The 21,477-nt window shown below is 37.0% G+C and overlaps 1 long non-coding RNA gene across 2 annotated transcripts in view; it reads right to left on the bottom strand.

Annotated features, from left to right (window-relative positions):
- Nucleotides 1-12,246: 12,246 nt before the first annotated feature.
- Nucleotides 12,247-21,477, bottom strand: part of LOC122742212 — a 47,862-nt gene continuing 38,631 nt past the window's right edge. For both annotated transcript variants that reach the window (XR_006354906.1, XR_006354907.1), the window contains 2 exons: nt 19,425-19,569; nt 12,247-13,538 (listed from right to left, as the gene is read on the bottom strand). This is a non-coding gene — a long non-coding RNA (uncharacterized LOC122742212). The remainder of the gene's footprint in view (nt 13,539-19,424; nt 19,570-21,477) is intronic.

Here is a 21,477-nt window from a genome sequence, read left to right as displayed (position 1 = left end):
CAGATAAAGAAACTGAGGCAACCAGGGGTAAGTGACTTGCCCAGGGTCACACAGCTAAAAAATGTGTGGGGCCAGATTTGAACTCTGGTCTTCCTGACTCCAGGCCCAGTGCTCTATCCACTCTGCTATCCAGCTACATATATGTAAGTGTATGTGTATGTGTATTGTATGTGTATATGTATATATGCATGTGTGTATATATGTGTAAAGTTTTATGTATAGTCATATATAGTTACATAGTTGTTACATGTAATTACATAATTACATAGTATTATGTGTGGCTTTATAGTTATATAGTTATAATTTTTGTAGTTATACACATGTATTTGTACGTGTATGTGTTGTGTGTGTTACACACACGTGTATGTGTATATGAAGAGAGAAAGAGTGAGACTGCAACAACATAAAATGAAAGACCAAAAAATGAAACTAAATGATATATCTATGCTTGACCCCCAGAGAAGAGTTAAGAAAAGACCCCGGAGAAGAGTTGAGAAAACAAGCCTCTCAACCTTCTTTGCAGGGGTGGAAAATTATGGATATAATTCTCTAAGGAAGAGACAAAAAGAGAGATCAAACGACCAAAGCATTAAACCTTAAGAAACAAACACGGACAGGGATAAGGAGATAATAGAAGCCCTCAGAGGAGACAGAAAGGAGGTAGTCAGAGGGTTAGGAGAAAAATCAAGATAGAGCAAAGTCACAGAGACCAAGGTGTGGGGAGAGAATTTTAAGATAGATGGTATGGTCAAATATGTAAGTAAAATACTACAGAGAAATCAAGGAGAATGAGGAACAAGAAAAGACCACTGGATTGGACAAAATCACTGATGACCTTTGAGAGCCCAATTTCAGTAGTGATGAAGACAGATGACTGATTGCAGGAGATAAATAGTGGTGTTGATTAATGAGAGCCGAAGAAAGAGAAAAAGCAGGCATCGACCACACATTCCAAAACTTTGACAGTGAATAGTAAGAGAGGAATAATACAGTGCTTGAAGAGTCATCGGGGTCAAACAAAGGGGGGTTTTTTGTTTTGTTTTGTTTTCAGAATAGAGAAGACATGGAAATGTTTGAAGGTAGAGAAGAAAGAAGAAGTGGAGAAATTGAAGCTGCCAGGGAAAGAAGAATAAATAAAGACCTTCAGGAAGATAGAATCAAGAACAAAAATGGAGGGGTCATACATGGCAAAGAGGAACAGCTCTTCCTCCCGAAAGTCCTTTGTTTCAATGATTGTGGATTTTACATAAGACATTTCTTAACAAAGGCTCTGTTTCTGCATCTTTTAAATAATTTCCCTCCACAACACCTCTATAATAATAATAATAATAACAATAATAATTCTGTCATAACTAATATGTACAGCATTTTAAAATTTGCAAATGCTATCCTCACAACATCCCTGTGAAATAGGTAGGATAATAATTCTTTTCCCCATTTTATAGATGTTTGAGAATGTGAGAGGTTAAGGGATTCAACCCCATCCAGATACTGAAGTAGAATTAAAACCTACGTTTTCTAATTCTAAGTACCATACTCCATTCAAAGAATAGATGCTGCTATCCTCATTTCAGGGGTAGTGAAATCAAGCCATTGAAAGATATTGCAACATAACCATATTACAACTTGAGTACAAGTTTCTTGACATTATAATAATGCAGTAAAAATATCTTGTTTTGCTTCTTTTTTGTTAGAATATGATGCTAACACAATGTTAAAAGATTTAGAGAAATGTTTATTGAATGATATAGTCTCTTTTGTTCCTTTGATACTTTTCTTCTTCCATCTTCTCTTGAAGCTTGTTGCCATGATCATATTCTCTTTGTCTCTGTCTCTCTTTCCCTGTTTCTGTCTCTTTATATCTATCTGCCTGTCTATCTCTCCTCTGCTCTCTCCCTCTCTATCTCTCTGTCTCTACCTCTGTGTGTGTGTGTGTCTCTCTCTCTTGGATTTTCAGTCTCATTCTATCTACTGTCTCCTTCCTGCAGCTTACAAACATTCATCTCTTCCATCTTTAAAAAAAACAAAGTAACTTGACCCTACAATCCCTTTAAACTACCGTTTTATCTCTTTTCTCCCTTTCACAAATGACAAAATAGATGCGTCATTACTTCCATTTGTTCTTCTTTCCCTCACTTCTCTAAAATTGTTCCATTCAAGGTTTGCATGATTTCTTGATTGCCAAATCTGATTATCTTAACTCAGTCCTCTTCCTTCTTGACCCCTGGTGATAGTGACTACCTCTTTCTCCAAAATACTTTCTGCTACCTGGGTTTTTGTGGTGCTGATCTCTCCTAATTTTCTTCTTACTTGGGCTACTTTTTCACAAAACCACTTGCTAGATTATTATTCGTGTCCCTGCCCTTATTTATGGGGACAAGGCAGGGCTCTGTCTTGGACCTTATCCTCTTCTCTCTCTACATTTTCTTTTCTGTGATCTGATCCCTTCCCATAAATTCAACTATCATCTCTCTGCAAATGACTCCCAGATCTGTATCCAAAGATAGTACTTAATAAATGCTTGTCATATGAATGAATGACGAAAATTGCACAGCATAAAAAGTCATCAATGGTTTCTGATTTGTGATAGGAAGGAGGGCTTACATCAATGAGATGACTAATCCACTTAAGAATTGAAGTAGATGTCATCAATAATGTCAAAGCAATAGGTTCTATCCTTTTAAGATTGTTTTACTGTATTCCTTCACCAAAGACTGGGCAGTCATCCTACACATGTGCCATCAATCACAGAGAGGAGTAGGTGGTAAAATATGGGGGGCGGGATTAATGTGAGATGATCACCATTTCTAGAAAACCATCTCAAAGGCGATATCCTATTGAGTGGATTGCTAAAGCCACCATTTCAGAGAATAGTGCATGGGGTACAATTTTCAGAACCATTTTGTGCCCCATTATTTAATTTTCTTCTCATCGTACAGAGTATTAAGGGTAAGCATTTTACTTATTAGGAACTTAGTAGCCTAAAATGGTAAATATAATGCTCAAGGTCATATGGAGACTATGAAAACTGACAGTTAATGGATCTTTGGTTTTTTTAATATGGCTAGATACAGATTATAACCCACCCTTATTCTCTTATGATGAGAGTCATGAAAGTCTTATCCATGTCCTTCCATGAATATTCCAAAGTGGGTCTTCCAAACATGCCAGGGAACTTTGATTCTTGGCATTATGTGGATACAAAAGGAGCACATGGACAATCCATTCATTTATCTTTACCCTCAATTACATGGGCAGTCCACCTCCTTTTTCCCCTAATACATATTTCTAATTAATGAGGGCAATATGTTGTAGAAGAATAAGTGCTGGGTGTGAAATCACAAGACCTAGGTTTAAATCCTGGTTCTAATATGGCCTATGTCACTTGACATCAGGTTCCTCATTTGTAAAACAAAGGGGTTGGACTAGATGACCTTTGAGGCTCCCTCCAGCTCTATGATGCACTGTATCACATACACTACTTGTCTAATGTAGTGTTTAGTTGTCAATGTGTTACAGCTCACTTGTACCCAACATGCATTTCTCCATTGTCCTGTGGGTAAGTAGTAACTTAAATTCTTCAGAATCAAGTATTCCAGGACTCCCAACCATGACGCATAACTGGAAAATATTAGATAGGCTTTTGTTTCAAAGAGAATCTTGGTGTCATTAAAAACAACTGTGTAATTATTCAAAGGCAATCTCAGCTACTGTCCTATTGTTCAAATCCTGTCTCACTTCACTGTCCATCCACATTATCTGTCTATCTGATTGCATGATAGTCTGTGCAACAGGACTTCTTTATCTGCTGTTTTCTTCTGTATATACTTTTAGGCTGGACTTTCTTGAGTGATTATGGATCTCTGTTTCCTCATCAGTAAAATAAATAGTAAACTACTTTAGTATCTTTGCCAAGAAAACCCTAGATGGTGTCATGAAGAGTCAAACATGACTGAAATGACTGAATAATATCAATGCCAAGTGTTTCAGGGCTTCGTGAATTGAGTACAATATCACCTAAAGCCAGGAATATCTTGGAGACCTCAATATCTATAGCAGGAGTTTTTAGCCTATTTTGTGTTTCATAGATAATTCTGGCAGTCCAATTAATGCTAGGCACCCCTTCTCAGAATAATGTTTTTATATGCATGAAACAAAATACTTAGGATTTACCAGGGAAACCACTTAAATTGAAATACATTTATCACCCTCAAAATAGTAAATAATTTCAGAGTCTAGTTTGAAAACCTCCAGTTGGAAAATCTCTTTTCACTTGAACTATTCTGGGCATACTTCATGACAATAGCAAATCCCTATGGCAAGCCTAACTCTCCTTGTTTTATGCCTCACTTGATATTTATAATCAGAGAATAATCAAATAAAGTTATCTATTATTAATTACACCTTTCAAGAAATCCTACATGATTTTGACAAATGCATGGAAGACACCTTGTTGGAGGAAAGCCTTACAAGATAGTGTTTACTCAATTGAATCAAATGTTTTTTATTCCATTGTCAACAAACAATAAGCATTGTGAAAATTTGTATACCCTATACATTTCAGTCAATTTCAGGCTTATAAAGACATGGTCTACTGTAGAATATTTGTTGTCAATGAATGCCTATTTCTTTCTCATATTTTCATCAAGGATGACCCCTAAGTATAAACTATTTCCATAAAGATTTGGAAGGGATTAGTTAATATTATCCTAATTGCCTTTTGGTAATGATAAAAAACCTTAAAGAACACTGAGATCTCTGGGTCAAGGCATATGGGCATTTTAGTCAATATCTTATAAATGTTGCAAATTGCTTCCCAGAACAGTTAGCCAATTCACAGTCCAACTAACAATATATCAGTTTGTCTGTCTTCCTACAATCCCTATGTTTGAAATGTTTCCATTTATTGTCAGTTCTTTCAATTTATTGGGTGTGAGGTAAAACCTGAAATTTGTTTTGATTTCATTTCCTTTATTACCAGTGACTTACAGAATCATTTTACATGTTCATTTATACTTTGCGACTTTTGAAAATTGCTTTTTTTGTGAACTGATCCAAACGTTATGGAGAGCAATTTGGAGCCATGACCAAAGGGCTATCAAACTGTGCCTAGTCTTTGACACAGCAATACCAATACTAGGTCTGTATTCCAAAGAGATCATAAAAGAGAGATCATGCCATACATGCACACAAAAAAAATATTTATTGCAGCTCTTTTTGTGGTGGCAAAGAATTAGAAATTGAGGAGATGTCCATCAATTGGGGAATGGCTGGACAAATTGTGGTATATGATTGTAATGAAATATTATTGTGCTATTAAAAGATAACAAGCAGGATGATTTCAGAAAAAACTAGAAAGACTTACATGAATTGATACAGAATGAAGTGAGTATAACCAGGAGAACATTGTACACAGTACAGCAATATTGGTCAACTGTGAAGGAAGACAATCCCAAAGGAGTTTTGATGAACAATGCGATCCACCTTGAGAGAACTGATGTACTTTGAGCACAAGTTGAAGCATACTTTTTCACTTTCTTTATTTTCTTGTGTGTGTGTTGTTTTATAATATGGGTAATGTGGAAATATGTTTTTCATGACTTCACATACATAATCAATATCATATTGCTGACCTCAAGGAGTGGGGAAGGAATGATAGGTAAATAGAAAATTTGGTACCCATTTTTTAAAAATTGAAAGTTAAAATTTTTAATCTCATTAGTAAAGATTTAACAAAGCAAATAAAGATAAATTTAAAAGCTTGCTAATTTTGTGGATTTTTTAATATTTATGATGTTATTTTATGCTCCATGCTCTATTTATATACTACTACGTCCATCACTATCCAATTCTCTGTCTTTTTTTAATATGGCAAAATACTTTGTTTAGTGTTACCTGTATAACAGTGGCAAATAGTTTCTGCCTCATTTCTTCAGGTGCTAAAATAAACATAAAGTGACACTTAACTAATGACAAGCAACAACAAAATGAGTCTCAAAAATGGATGATCATGTCTTGGAGGGATAAGCTGTTCTCTGTGGACTCTTGCTTAGCAGTTTTACCTTTTACTTCTAATTTGGCTTTTAGTATTTGATCTTATGTGTATGTTTCTTCTTGGGCAGGATCTGGTCAAATCATAGGTTTTCTATGCTCATGGGGAAATATCTACTGAAGGATAGAGACGCATAATTATCTTGCCAGCTGATGTCAAGTCCAACCTTGTTGTGTTTTCTTGAACAATTCATTTCCTTTCCCTGGACCCCAGTTGGCACTTTGGTTACAGTCATCTTGAAAACAATATATAGATTTTTTAGAACATATAGATTTTTAACAAATTCAATATGTAGTTCCTTTCTGAACTGGAAATTGCCAGCTAAAGGGAATTTTACATGTCAGCATAGTTCTACATGAGGCTGATTTAAGGACATGCTTGGTTGATCATGATCATGATCATGATCATGATCATGATGAACATAACTCACATTATATAGTACTTCAAAATTTGCAGACTATGTTACAAATATTACCTCATTTAATTCTCACAACAACCCTGGGGGATTAGGTGCTATTATTATCCCATTTTATAGATGAGGAGACTGAGGCAGTCAGTAGTTAAGTGACTTGCCCTGGGTCACATAGCTAGTAAGCTTTTAAGGTAGTATTTGACCTCAGATCTACATGATTCCAGGTTCAGCACTCTGTACCAACTAGCTGTTTAATAAACACAAATATCGGAAGTTGTTAAAAATGTTTTGAAAGGGGCAGCTAGGTGGCATAGTGGATAAAGCACTAGTCTTGGATTCAGGAGGACCTGAGTTCAAATCCAGTCTTAGACACTTAACACTTACTAGCTGGATGACCCTGGACAAGTCACTTAAGCCTCATTTCCCTGCAAAAAAAAAAAATGTTTTGAAAGGAAACCATTTTTTTAAGGTACTCTCAGGATGCAAGCTTCCACTTTGTTTCTTGAGGGCTCTATCCCACCAATACACCAACAGCTGTTAAACCCACCCAACCCTCAATCACCAGAAGCTCCCAAACACTTTTCTCAAAGAAGATATTTGTGATACATAGATGCGGATATTTTGTATAGTAAGCAGATCATTGGCCTCTATCTTTTCTTACCCATAAACCAAGTTTTGCAGAATATTTTTTGCCATCCTTTACATTGAAATCACTGAGTATTAAAATATACATTAATTTATTCTAGAGAACCTTATCAAGTTTTTTTGTAGCATTTCTCTTCTTCATAATCTGCAACAGATGAAGATATACATACATGCATGCATGCCTAGGCATACACATACACATAAATGCATACATACACACACATAAGCTGCATTCACCTTCATGATAGTCTTTTTATTTTTAGTGCTTATGATTACTAAGATATGGAATGTAGAAATGTTTCGTGAAATATTTCTTTGGACATAGAAGATAAAATCCATGGCTTCCTTCATGTTTTATCTCAAATTGTATTTTATGTGAGATGCCTTTCCCCCTAATCCTTACACCAAATGCTATTGCCTTCTCTCTGGGATTGTTGTTCAGTCATCAGCCATGATGACCCAATAGACCATCTATATCATACCAATGCTGTCCATGGCACTTTCTTGGCAAAGATATTGGAATGATTTGCCATTTCCTTTTTCCAGGAGATTAAGGTAAACAGAGATTAAGTGACATGCTCAGGGCCACATACCTAGTAAGTGAGATTGCATCGTAATAATACTGTCTAGATCTTATATGTATATAGTTGTTTGTATGCTATGTTTCACATTTGCATGTGAGTTGTGTAAGAAAGAGATACATGTTTTTTTTCTTTCTTGTATCTCCATCACTTAGCATAGTGCCTTGTTTATAGCAGAAGTTTAATAAATGCTTGCTGACTTTACTTGACATAGGAAATATTTAATAAATGTTTGTTGACTGAAACATCGTTATTTGACTCTCTAATAACAGGTACATTATTCTTCTTTAACACAAACTTTCTTTTTTCCCCCCATTCTATATACAGAGAATTTCACCATGAATATGACCCAGGTCCTATGAGTGGATGTATTGTTGGAGGACCTGGGTCATATTCATGGTGAAACCCCAAACTGGGGAGTCAGATATGACCAAGAAACTAAACAACAAAAACAAGTAGCATAGTGGGTGTTGAACATTCCCAATGGGTGTTACATAGAAAACATTTCTTTCAGAAAGTTCTAAGAATTTTTATATACTTTTAATTTTGCTCACAGAACCTCCCTGAAAGATAAGTCAACAACAATGCTACTATGCCCATTTTCTAGAAAGAAACTGAAGCACAGAGAGGTCATATCCATTTTTTCTACTAGATGATGCTGTCTATCCAAGGAAGATAATCTCCTTCCAAGTAGTCCATTTTTACATGAAGCAAATAGAAATACCTTCCACCAGTGCTTCCATATATCACCTTACCAATCCCTTTCCTTCCCCCTCCCCAACTCCCCAAGAAGTGGACTTCAATTGGAAACAAAGAAAAACAAATAGAGACATTGGTGAGATTTTGTCACTTTAAGACCATACTCAAATTGACTGATGGGCTATAAATAATGAGTAACTCTTAGTAATGGATCCATCATTAAACTGGGAGAGTGGGGTTCAGCAAGGGACAGGATAGGGGATGATACGAACTTTAATGTTTAAATTAATATCCCCAAAGGAAAAAGTAAATAGCTCTGAGCACACCAAAATAGAAAGGCCCACAAATACAATGAAAGTCTTCAAGGAAAAATGTAAATGGAATCAGATTTAATATAGATAAATCCATAATAACTAGCTTGTAAGAAAGTTATTCCCATTTTCTGTAATGAAAAAACCACACAACAGAATTTTATAGGTAGGAGCATCATTTAATCAGCATCAGCAACCAAGTAAGCACCTGGAAAACTTGTTTTTAGGTTATGACTGTAACCATATTAACCCACCAAATTTAAGCTTTGTCCCTAAATAGTTGTTTAGATGCCCATCTATAACAACCAGTTTGAGGAAACAACTGATTGCCTGGGTGGTCTGATCTAGCATGCTCAAAGCTGAGGAATCCACTGAGAAGTCAGTAGCTCCATTTCTCTTTGATGCCTGGGGTTCAGAAGCAAACAGACCCAAGGGAGATAAGATCAGTGGCTTCAATAGCCCAAACAACCCCAGACAGATAAATCCCTTTGCTTTAAAAACAAAAACAAAGGTAAAATAGTTTCTAGGAAAAAGAAGCCTGTGCATCAGGTTGGAATGGGACAATCAAGACAGAGTACGGCAAGAGTTAGATCATAAACTCCTCCAGGGCAATGACCACTTCTGGCTTTGTGTACCCCAGTGCTACCAAATCTGCCATACATGTATGTTAAATGCTCAACGACAGCATGTGAGCTAACAAAAAGCATTCAAAGCAAAGCTGGGGGTTTGTAAGATGTGCTAGTTAGCCATTTTGAGAAGAAACTGCAACAACATGGTAAGATTATATATCATTAGTGTACTCCAGAAAATGAAATTTATTTGTGTGTGTGTTTGTGTCTTTGTCTGTGTGTTTGTGTGTGTCCAGCAGCTCAACGTGCCTTGAATCAACATGGTCTGGCTATATGCAACTTGGGTTCATAACCCAGTCCAAATCAGGGGGCCAAGAGCTCAAAGGAAAGGAGTTTACAGTTAAAGTTCCAAATTAGCCCGTGCTTAAAAATCATTTATCTGCCCAATTTCAGGACAGATTTATTATGCACTTATACTGACATTTTCATTATTTGAAAAATTGTCCATGTCTATCATTCCAATTTAAATTTTTCTCTTTCCCTCTATTCCATAAACATTTATTAGGATAGTTTACCTTTTACTATTCTTTCACTGATAAAATTAAGTAAATTAGGATCATAGATTTAGAGCTGGGAGGGAGCTTGGAAGGCATTTAGTCCAACTCTTTATCTTACATATGCGGAATCAGAGGCCCAAAGAGGCCATGCCTTGTTCTTTCATATTTGAATAATGCTTTGACTAATAGTTTACAAAATACTTTCACATACATCATCTTATTTGATCCTTCCAACAACCCTGTGATATAGATATAGACATATATATATATATATATAATAAAAATTTTGTCATACTCCTTAATAGATGAACAAATTGTGATAGAATAATTCAGTGAATTTCCCTATATCAGGCAACTAATAAGTAGAAGAGATCCAGGATCAAAACCCAGATCATTTGACTCCAAGTTCAATATTTTTTTTCTATTGAACTGCATAACCTCTCAATAAATTAACAGATATTTGAGTGGCTTTTCTATGCATTTTGGGGGGTAGGGAAATGAGAGTTAAGTGACTTGCTCAGGGTCACACTACCAGTAAGTGTCAAGTGTCTGAGGCCATATTTGAACTCAGGTCCTCCCGAATCCAGGGCTGATGCTTTATGTACTATGCGACCTAGCTGCCCTTTTCTATGCATTTTTAATTCAACATGATGAACATCTAAACACTGTGGCAGTGAGGGGAAAATAAGGCACTGAAAGGATGTGACAGGGTTTATAGATTATAGATTTAGAGCCAGAAGTGACCTTAGAGACATTCAAGTGCCACCCTTTCATTTCATAAATGAGGAAAGAGAAACCCAGAGAGGGAAGTGATTTGCCCAAGGTGACATGGATAGCAAGTAACAGAAGCCGGGTCCTCTAACTTCAAATCCAGTCCTCTTTCCACCATTCTACAATTCAATGTGTAGTTAAAATATTATTTGGCTGGGGTAGGATTTTTCTTTAGCTAGAAGCTAATAATTAATTAAATAATAATTCATAAGATTCTTTTTTGTAAATTCTTTTCCTGATATGTGAACTGAAATTGCTCACCTTTGATTTCTTCAAGTTTGTCTTCTCAATTCATAGTTGTAATTTAAACGACTTTGACACATAACTAGGCATTTTCCCTTAGTAAGGGAAGATGAATAAATGTCAACTAAGGCATTATCAAACTTGAGGACTTCCATATACAGGGTGCAACTTGGAAACTTAAATAATAGTCAATGAATTTGATCTGCTAAACTATGTCGCTATTTAAGTACATCCCAAGTAATTTTTTCCCCTCTGAAATAGTGACTTGTTAAGATCTTTTATTTTTATGTCATCTATACTCCCCTCTGTTTCCATTCCTCATTGCCCCACCAGAAAGCAATCCCTCATATCCCATTCTGAATAAGAATTAAAAAAGAAGAAATCATCAAAGACAAAGCACAAAGATGGCATTATGGGTAGTACATCATGCCTAAAATACTAAAAAAGAAAAAAAGCAAGAGGAACTAACTTCTAATATCTCCTTTTCTTTGAATGAATAAATGGATGAAAACACATTTATAAAGAACTTAGTGTGTGAAAAAGGATGGTGCTAACTACTGGAGATACAATTAGAAAATCAAGAAGCTCTCTACTCTCAAGGAACTTATATGTTAATTTTGAAAGACAACATATATAGGAATTTTCAGCTGGAAAAGTCAGATGGAAAAACCCAAGGGTGCTTGAAGCATAGATAGCAATGTATGTTGCCAAATGTAATTTCCATCACCAAGAAATTATAGATAGATAGACGGATAGATGGATGGATAGATAGATAGATAGATAGATAGATAGATAGATAGATAGATAGATAGATAGATAGATAGATAGATAGATAGATGATAGATAAGCAGATATATATGTACATATACATATATAGACATATAAAATATTTGTGATGTCAAGCCATGTTACAGTGTCAAGGACTTTAGAGGTGAGGACTTTCTTTTCTCGGTCTTTTTTTCTGAGAGAACATGTGAGGTCATCTTTGATAAGCCAAGGATGCATTTTAAGATGTTCCCTCCATTCATAGGATCAGTAGATTTGTTGAGTATCATCTTACCAAATCCCACATTGATCAATAATATCGGTTTATAGTTCGTTCCTACTTTGTTCTTCCCTGATTTAGGTATTAAAATTGCAGGTGTCTCATAAAACAAGTTTGCTAAGGTTTTTTACCCATCTCAATTCTTTAGAATAACTTTGCACTTCAGCTGTAATTTAAAATTTTATTTGTTTGTGTTATAATTGTGGCACCTCACAATTTGCAGAATAGGTCCCCAGAGAGAGCTACCCCAGGTTCAAGGTAGTTTGAATGTAAAAATGCAAAACAAAGTAAAACAAAACAAAAACACAGTTCAAGATTTCAACCAATATTTTGATTTTTAATAGTCATAGGGCATATTTAGTTCAAAGTAAAACCTTTCAATGATATAGCATAGGAAGAATAGTAACAACAAAGTTTTTTCCAATAACCCTGGGGCATACTGCCCCCAAAATACACATCTTATCAGTAAAGTGGACACACATAGAAAGGCACATATAGAAAGAGTACGTATGGCAAGAGCGCATATATCAAAGAGTACACATGGATGAAACATACGGCCAGAGAGTATGGTGGAGGAGGTATATATGTGGATCATACACATGAAAAGTAACTTCATGCCTCAGATGTCACTGGTGTCTTCTAATGAAGTCATCAGAACGTTTCTGCAGGACCTGCTGTCTGGTGGTCTCTAGTGAACATGTAGTTTCTTCAGGATGCTGCATTCCTATCACATAGCCTCAAGTGGGCACTGTCCCACTGGACACTACTCAGCTGAATACATACTCTCCAAGCAGGAACTGCCAGGCACAACCCTAACTGGGCTCATTTCTATAAAGCTTTTCTGTTTCCAGCTTCTGGCTTTAGCTGAAATCCTTTGCTATAGAGCTGCCTCTTCCTCATAAGAAGACTGGGCTTTGGCATGCTCTTTTAGTCCAAAGCCAGAGACTTTTAAAGCAGTTTCCTTAGAAAAGTAAGTATCCTAGCCATCATTCTGTGGAAGCCTTTCCTAGGGGAAAAAAATTCTAGGCTTTTTTCCTTTGTGACAGGATCTGGTTTAGTCCCTTCTGAGTCATAACTAAGAGACTTCACACCTGTGAGGATGTTCTTGCCCACTCTCTCAGAGCCTAAGTTCCACCACTCCTTCACAGTTCTAGCATATCCCAAGGTATTTGGAGTATTTCTTCTCCATTGCTATTGGCTCAACCCCACCCCCAACTGACTATATTTCTCCTAATATTAAATGCCAATGAATAACATTCCAGGTTTATTTAATCACAACATCAATTAGCTTGTATTTTATTTTATTTTTTATTTTAATTTCCAAATTATCTTCTTCCCCCCCCCGTTTCCCCACCAAACAGACATTTATTTGAAGATATAACAAGAACAAAGTACAAATATTTTCCCTAATACCTCAGTAGTGTATCTTCCCCTTTGTTATCACAGTATTTATGGGGAAATTGCCTCCAACTTAGCTCAATTCCCATATAACTCTAGTCCCACCAAGTTCATATCCAAAGGCAGCATCACTGGTTGATGACTCCTTGTCTCAGCTATCACCAAACTGAGTCCTGAAGTCACTTCTTGTTTTTTGGGTCATTGATGCTGCATTGACTCTGGAATACCAGGATGCCAGGGTGCCTTCTTAATGTTCTGAAATTCATAAGAACAGAAACTCATAAGACCAATAAAATCAGTCCACTCTCTTTACTTAGAATGGGAAAAAATTAAAAACTAAAAACTAAAACTAAAGCAGACGCCAAGAACTGAGGTTCATTTCTTGGAACCATATGTCCTCAGAGGGAAGAAGTCCTCAAGGCCCCTTAAAGTTCCCTTATAGTACCTATCTAACATTTATATCACACCTACTATGTGTCAGGCACTGTGCTAAATGCCTTACAAATATTATCTCATTTGATCCTCACAGTAGGTGTTATTAACATCCCCACTTTTCAGTTGAGGAAAATGAGACAAAGACTTGCCCAAAGTCACACGGACATTTACTAATGTCTGAGGGCATATTTGAACTCCTAGCATTTTTTTTTCTTTGCAGGGCAATGAGGGTTAAGCAACTTGCCCGGGGTCGCACAACTAGTAAGTGTCAAGTACCTGAGGTCCAATTTGAACTCAAGTCCTCCTGAATCCAAGGCTGGTGCTTTATCCACTACACCACCTAGCTGTTCCCTTGAACTCCTAGCATTCTATTCACTGCATCACATAGCTGCCTCCTGAGCTCCTGGATGCCCCTTATTGCTTTGATTCTCACTTGATATCTTAAGTCAATGAGATATTGTGAAAGCAAAGCTGAAGAGGAAAAGGGGCCTTTTTGAAGATACCAGTTTTGGTTTTGTGGCCAATCAAAATAAGTCTCTCCTAACCACATGAGCATAACCAGTCAGAAAATGTGCTCAAGTCACTCAAAGGAATTTCCATTAAATAATATTACAACTCTCCCAGAAGCAGGTTCCCTAACCATCTCCTACATCTGTGCTGCCCCTTTGATTTACTCTGCTCATGCACCAGTCCCCATTATATATCTCCAAGAGGAGATTCTTTGTCCAAGACACCTAGCTCCTAACTAACAGTCACAAGACTGTCTTTTTGTTGTTGTTGTTGTTGTTGTTGTTGTTTTAAATAAACTATCTGATCTTTGATATTGGTTCTTAGTGGGTAATCTGTCATGAGCAAATAACTACTAACATAAAAATCTCTGAAAATCAGGCTATGCCTCTTCATCTTCCAGGTAAAGACTACTCATTCACCTGTCAACTGTTAAAACACTCTAGGCTTCTGAAATACCTCAGTTTCTCAACTCCAAACTGCTTATCTTCTCCTATATAGATAAATGGGAAGGGAAACTTCACAAAGACCAACAAAAATCCAGAGGGCAAGATCAAGGACTATCCTAGAGTCCAAACCACATTCAGGGCCTTTCATGTGTAGATATGGTTAGCCAAAGCAAGAGGCATTTTTTTATATCATGAAAACAACAACAACAAAAACACTCTAAGATTCTACTACTAAATACCACTGAGGTTGTTCTGTTTTGTTCTGTTTAAGTGAAGAAAGGCTACAGACACACACACACACACACACACACACACACACACACGTCTGAGAACCGCTAGTCTAAATTTAAGTACTTTATCCACAAAGATAAAAACTGACCAAATATGCTCTATTATAATTGTACAAGTATATACAATTTAGGAATACAGAGGTTTCAAAAAAAAAGTAGTTTGAGAAACATTTTCATAAAACAAGTTATTTGCCTTTTGTCTCCTATTCTCATGTCAGAGAACTATTCTGTTGGGAGAAAAAAAAATTGGACTGCAAGGTGAAATACATTTATACTTTGGATTATTGAGCAAGTAACCCCAGAGATTAAAGATCATTGTGCATGAAACAGTGCAATGGAACATTGTGGCCAACCCAGTCCTATGTTGCATCTCCCTGTAATTGGAGGAGGGATAGGGTATGTGAATACCCAGGCCCTGACTACAATGATGCTATATCCAGAGTCTGTAAAATGGGGCTGCTATTGGTGAAACCTTGTGAGAAATAGCCATTGAATATTATAATATCAGACATTTACATAGCACTTTAAATTTTGTATTGTAAGGCAGGAAAGACTCCAAATAGAAGATGGCACTTGAACTGATATTTGAAGGAAACTAGGAATTCTATTAGAAAAGGACTAGGAGGAGATGCATTCTAAGCATGAGAGCTAACCAGTGAAAAGCCACAGAGGTGGGAGCGAGGGTATCATTAATGAGGAACAGCTTGAAGTCCCATTTGGCTAGACTATAATATGAGTAGAGGGGAGCAATGTGTAATAAGGCTGGGTTACATAAGTATGAATAATGGGCCAGTTGCTAATGAGCTAAAATTCTCCTCAGGTGAATAAATACTAATTGACCAGAGTATCCAGTAAGAATTCTTTCTCCTTGTTAAAACTATCTAAACTCTTAAGGGAAATCCATTTACAGTGTAGTCAACCAATGTAGAACAAAGGAATTTCTGAGTTCTTCCAAACTATAATAAGGAACTGTATCATTGGAATTTATTTCTTATATGTCATCCATGGTGAAATTCAAGTCCAAGAAAGCATTCTCATGATTTTGGTCATGATTTTTCACATAGAAACACACACATTTATGCATACATATGCTTACTACTATTATTTCCCTTGCAAAGATTTATTCAAAGAGTACTCATAGAAGTTATCCACTCAAAATTCTCTTCAAGTCTCTTCTGAAATTTACTCAAACCTATAAAAAATTTCTTAAATTCTGAAAGTGTAAGATGAATAGAGACAAAAAGATCAAGTGAAGAAAAATTTGAGACAGTAGGAAAGAAGAAATTTTGTTTCTTTTTTCTAAGTCTGCTGTCTTAATTTTCTACCAGCTCCTACATCTGTGCTGCCCCGTCTTAAGAATCATTCATATGGGGCAGCTAGGTGGCACAGTGGATAGAGCACTGGACCTGACTTCAAATCTGGCCTCAAACACTTGACACTTACTAGCTGTGTGACCCTGGGCAAGTCACTTAACCCCAATTGCCTCACAAAAAAAAAAAGAAGAAGAAGAAGAATCATTCATATGGGGCATATGGGGGTAGGTGGGGAGTATACTGAGAATTCAGACTGATTCAACAGTCCAATAAAGCCAGAGGAAAACATAAAATCAAGCACTGAAGATGTGTGAAACACATAATATAATGTAAGTTCCTTGAGGTCAGGGACTGTTTTTGCTTTTGTGTTTGTATCCCTAGCACTTATCATGGTGCTTGGTCCATAGTAAAACACTTAATAAGTTTTTTACTTATTCATTTGGTCATTTAAATATTAAAGGTATTTAAATATGTATCAACTGCTGCTGATGCAATATCACCTACAATGTAAAAAGTGGTCTAGTCTATAAAGGAGTTGAGGAGAGGGAGGATAAGCCTATACCTGGATTCAGCTAATTCCTAATTTACTTGGGGGTAAAAATGATAAGATAAATGAGATAACAAATATGAAAGCATTCTCACAATGGCTCCACTGCATTTCACATTCAGGGCTTTTTTCTTCCTTTTAAGGCCTTCAACAATCTGACTATATGACCAATGCAATCAAACTTATACTCACTACTTCTTTACACAATATCTCTTAGGCAGAAATCTTCAGTTTCCTAAACACACCACCCTCATGCCCTGTTATTTTCCTAACTACCCAAATTCTGTCTCTTCCTTAAGGCCTATCTTATATTCCTCCTACCTCCACTATAAGGCCTTTCTTGTCTGCAGCAGCCTTTAATGATAATTCATCTCTTTCCCTGTGCTGTCAAAGTACTTATAATCTGGGCCACAAATTTTAACATTTATCAAGAAATCCATCAGTAAGCATTTTTAGCACCTACTATGTGTAGGTACTTAATGATATACCATCTCTTACTATTTGTTAATTTTTCCAGTTGTATTACATTATATTAAATTGACTAAATTGTAAATTCCTTGATGTCAGGAGTCATATTTAAAGCTTCTATATCCTCCAGGACACAAAGCAAAGGGGTGAATCCAAGGGTGACAACCCAAAAATTCTTATTGATTGATTAACTTATCATTTTAAGTACATAGAAAACAGAGTACATTGAAAACTGAAGAAGTATTACATTTGTGTAGCTTTTATCTTCTAACTTTCTGGCAATATTATTTCAGAATCTAAATTTCCATAGTATATAGTATGGTATTAAGTTCAAACAGCAATTTGATAAACTTGTTATAAAAGATAAAACCAAAGATGCTGTGGTCTAGGCCCATTTATTGAAGAGGGACAATTGGGCCAAAGGTGCTTTGTTCAGTTGAATGATTGACTGGTTTGTAAATTATTTTTTAAAAAGTTTGATTCTTAGCATTGCCTGTCTCTTTATCCGCCATTCTGCAGACATAAAAGGAAGGCCTCTTCTGGTGGCTCTGAGGACCATTTTGTATTTCTTTTTGTTTCATGATTTGCCATGGCCATAGCATTCATCACCAAGTGGGCTGACTACTGGTGATGAATCTCTTTGTATTTAACTAGGACCTGAAAAGAGTACCTAGAAGCAATGCTTTGTGGCATGCTTTTGGTAAATAAAATTGATCAGTGAACTGAAAGGAACATAACCTCCCACATGTGTGACTATGCCGCCTAACAGAGATGTTACTTTTAATTCTCAAATAGCTTAAGACATGACACTGCCTAGTAGGCATATCACAAGGGTTCAATCTCTTCTCTGACCTGCATGCGCCATGCTACAAAATGCCCCAGTCCTCCTTCCATCTCAATTTTTAAACCTCATGGCGACAGGAAACACAGAGGGTCATGGTAAAGAAGTTACCTGATCTTTGGACTAGACATGATGTATGACATTTCAGGAAAAAGTCACAATGAGACTCAGGGCTTCCAGCACAAACATAAATGGCTGTCACATAAGTTTAGTTCCCTTTGCAATAATGCTCCCTCGATGTTCAGGTGAATGAAATGAAGTCAAGACTATGTTGAGAAGTCTAACAAAGTCACCTGGAAGCAAGTTGTTTAAGTAAAATGGCCAAAGTAGGCTGATTTCTCTATTCCTGCAAGAGGAAAATGTCATCATTCTGTTAAAGAAAGACTATCCCTTAAAATCCTATTTTGTCTTTTTCATGTTTCTATTAGATGAAGTGTTTTGTTTTGTTTTGTTTTTCTGACCTGTTTAACCTTATGATACCACCTACAAAATGAATGAATGAATGAATTATTAAATATTTAACTATATATGCAAGACACTGAGCTAAATACTGGGATGCAAGTAGAAAAGTAAGACAGCCCCTACTCTCAAGTTTCTTACAATCAAAAGGAGGAAACAATTTATATACAAGACAGATGAAAAAATCCCATTGATACTTAGGGTTAGACAACAAAGCAGATTCAAATATGTCTTCTTTAATGTCATTATTTCATGTTCCTATTCCAGGATTCCTGGTTTCAGGGTCTGGGAGGTCCCTATGAAGGTCTGTCAATATGGCTGTCAAGGTGGTGGTAGTGGTTTGACCTGTCTGGAATATACTGCCTCCCATCTTTCCTCTAGGGTGCCCTGATGCTTCAGATAGGTTGGCTAATGCCTACTCTTAGTATGACAGTTAGTTGGCAGATAGTGGAGATGTCTGGGTTCCTCTCTATAGTAGTTGCTTTCCTAGATGATGGCTTGGAGGGCTTGGCTGAAAGCAGGAATGATGTCCTGCAGAAAAGCTTCTTAAACTCTGTATTGTAACCCCATATGGAGTCATGTGATTGAATGTGGGGGTCGTGAAAAAATTGGCAACAGTAAAAGGTTATGCCTATCATATACCTATATCCCCAGAGTTGCATAAAAATTTCTCCCACAAAAAGGAGTCATGAATGGAAAAAAGTTTAAGAAGCCATGGCCTAGAGGGTCCTACCACTCTAAGGGCTTCAATGCCTACTTGCCTATTGTTAAATATTGGTCAGTAGCTGTTGCTGGTGGCAATGAGGAAGGTGGACCCCCTCTTTGCACTTACCTTTTTCCTCAGTGATGGCTGTGGTAACTGAGCTGGAAGTGGGGATGGCGATTGGTGGGGAGAAGGGTTGGGGGGAAGAATGAGGAAGTACAATGCTATTCCCAAGGCTCTTGGGTTCAGGATCCTGGGCTATCTCCATTAGGATCTGCAGAGAGATGAGGGTTAAAGTGATAGTGGTGGTTAGAGTTGCCTAACATATCTTGACACCTTAGGGTCTCTCCCTCAGGTCCTTTGTTGCTGACTTGTCTCTCCTCTGGATGGCAATTGGTGGGATGACAAAGGATTGGCTTCCCTAGATGATGCTCATGAGGACTGACCTAGAAGGAGGAATGGTGATCTAGCAGTGCCAACATTCCTAGCCCTCCTGACCCTCTCCCATACAGAAGACAAATGTTTCCAAGTTGTACTGTTTTGCTTTACTTAAAATGACTTTTATTTTTCCTTCTTTGTTTTAAAGGGAGGTTTGTGTATTTATGATGGTCAAAGATTGAAAGGAGGCAAGGAGGAAAATATCTTTCCCTCTCTAACACTATATCTATAACCTGAAGCTAGTACTTAATTGCTCTGAGCCTCAGTTTACTGATCTGTAAAATGGATGGGTTGAACTAGATGACCCAGCATGTCCCTTCCAGCTCTAAAACTGTAATCCTATGGGCCTGTGAACACAGGAGAAACAAGTAGATGCAAAAAGTTTTGCAAAAAACTGGAAACAGAAGGGGATATCAACAAACAGGGTACTGAAGAAACTACCCTCTTGAATCTGGATTACATAACAACAAAAGAGTGAAGGAGGATACTTGTTCTGGGGTTGAAATACTGCCACCCAAAAACATATGCCACCATAGTTGTTTAGTTCTAAATAGTTGTGCAAAGTCTTTTGTCTTTGTTTGCTTCTTTAAGCCATCTATTGAGCATCTGCTACATTCAGAGTCCTGAACTGGACATTACAGGATATACGAAGAATATCTGGTGCCTGACCTCAAGAAAGTTACATTTCAGCAGGTATAAGAAATGCTTACAAATTAATAGGAAAGGAAGTATGAAAGAAAGGTACAGAGAAAGGATAATGAGAGCTCCAAGTGGGAAAGGTTCATTTCTAACTGGGAAAATCACAAAAGGATTCATGGAGGAATTGGCATTTGAGTTAGGCCTTAAATAAAGTTTAGCTGGAAGCAATGAGGTAAGGGCATGAGAAAAGGTATGATGGACCACAAATTACCTATTGAGGGGGAGAAAAATAGTCCTATTTGACTGTAGTATAGACCATTAAAAAGGGGATAACATGAGAGAAAAGGGGAAGCTAGATGAAGTAGATAGAGTGCATGCCCTACAGTCAGGAGGACCTGAATTAAAATCTGTCCTCAGATACTTACTAGCTGTGTGACCCTGGACAAGTCACTTAACCATGTTTACCTCAGTTTCCTCATTTCTCTTTGTGTGTGTGTGTGTGTGTGTGTGTGTGAGGCAATTGGGGTTAAGTGACTTGCCCAGGGTCGCACAGCCAGTAAGTGTTAAGTGTCTGAGGCCAGATTTGAACTCAGGTACTCCTGATTTCAGGGCTGGTGCTCTATCCACTGAGCCACCTAGCTGCCCCAGTTTCCTCATTTCTAAAATGAGGTAGAGAAGGAAATGGCAAACCACTCCATTATCTCAGGCAAGAAAACTCCAACTCTGGTCATGAAGAGTCAGACATGACTAACGAACAGAACAAAAACGTGAGAGAAGTCCAGAATCAGATTAGGGAGGAGCTTGAATACCAAACCAAGGAGTTTGGATTTCAGTTAGTAGGCAGGAGGAATCATTGAAGAGTTTTAAGCATGGGAATAATATGACCATAGCTATGCATCAGAAAGTTTAACCTAGCGGCAGCATGGATTGAAGGAAGAAGAGCCTGTAGGTGGGAAGCCATGTTAGGAGGCTATTACAAGTAATGCAGATGAGCAGAAATGAGGGTGTGAACAAGAGTGGTGACATTAAAGAATGGAAAAGAGGGGAAAACTGTTCAAGTTATGAGAAAACAAGATGTAAATCAACTGTAAACAAACGATGAGTT

Source organism: Dromiciops gliroides, chromosome 2 (genome assembly GCF_019393635.1).
Source record: "Dromiciops gliroides isolate mDroGli1 chromosome 2, mDroGli1.pri, whole genome shotgun sequence".
Taxonomy (NCBI): Eukaryota; Metazoa; Chordata; class Mammalia; order Microbiotheria; family Microbiotheriidae; genus Dromiciops; species Dromiciops gliroides.
Note: the sequence above shows the minus strand (reverse complement) of the source record. Positions and strands in the feature narration are given on the sequence as shown.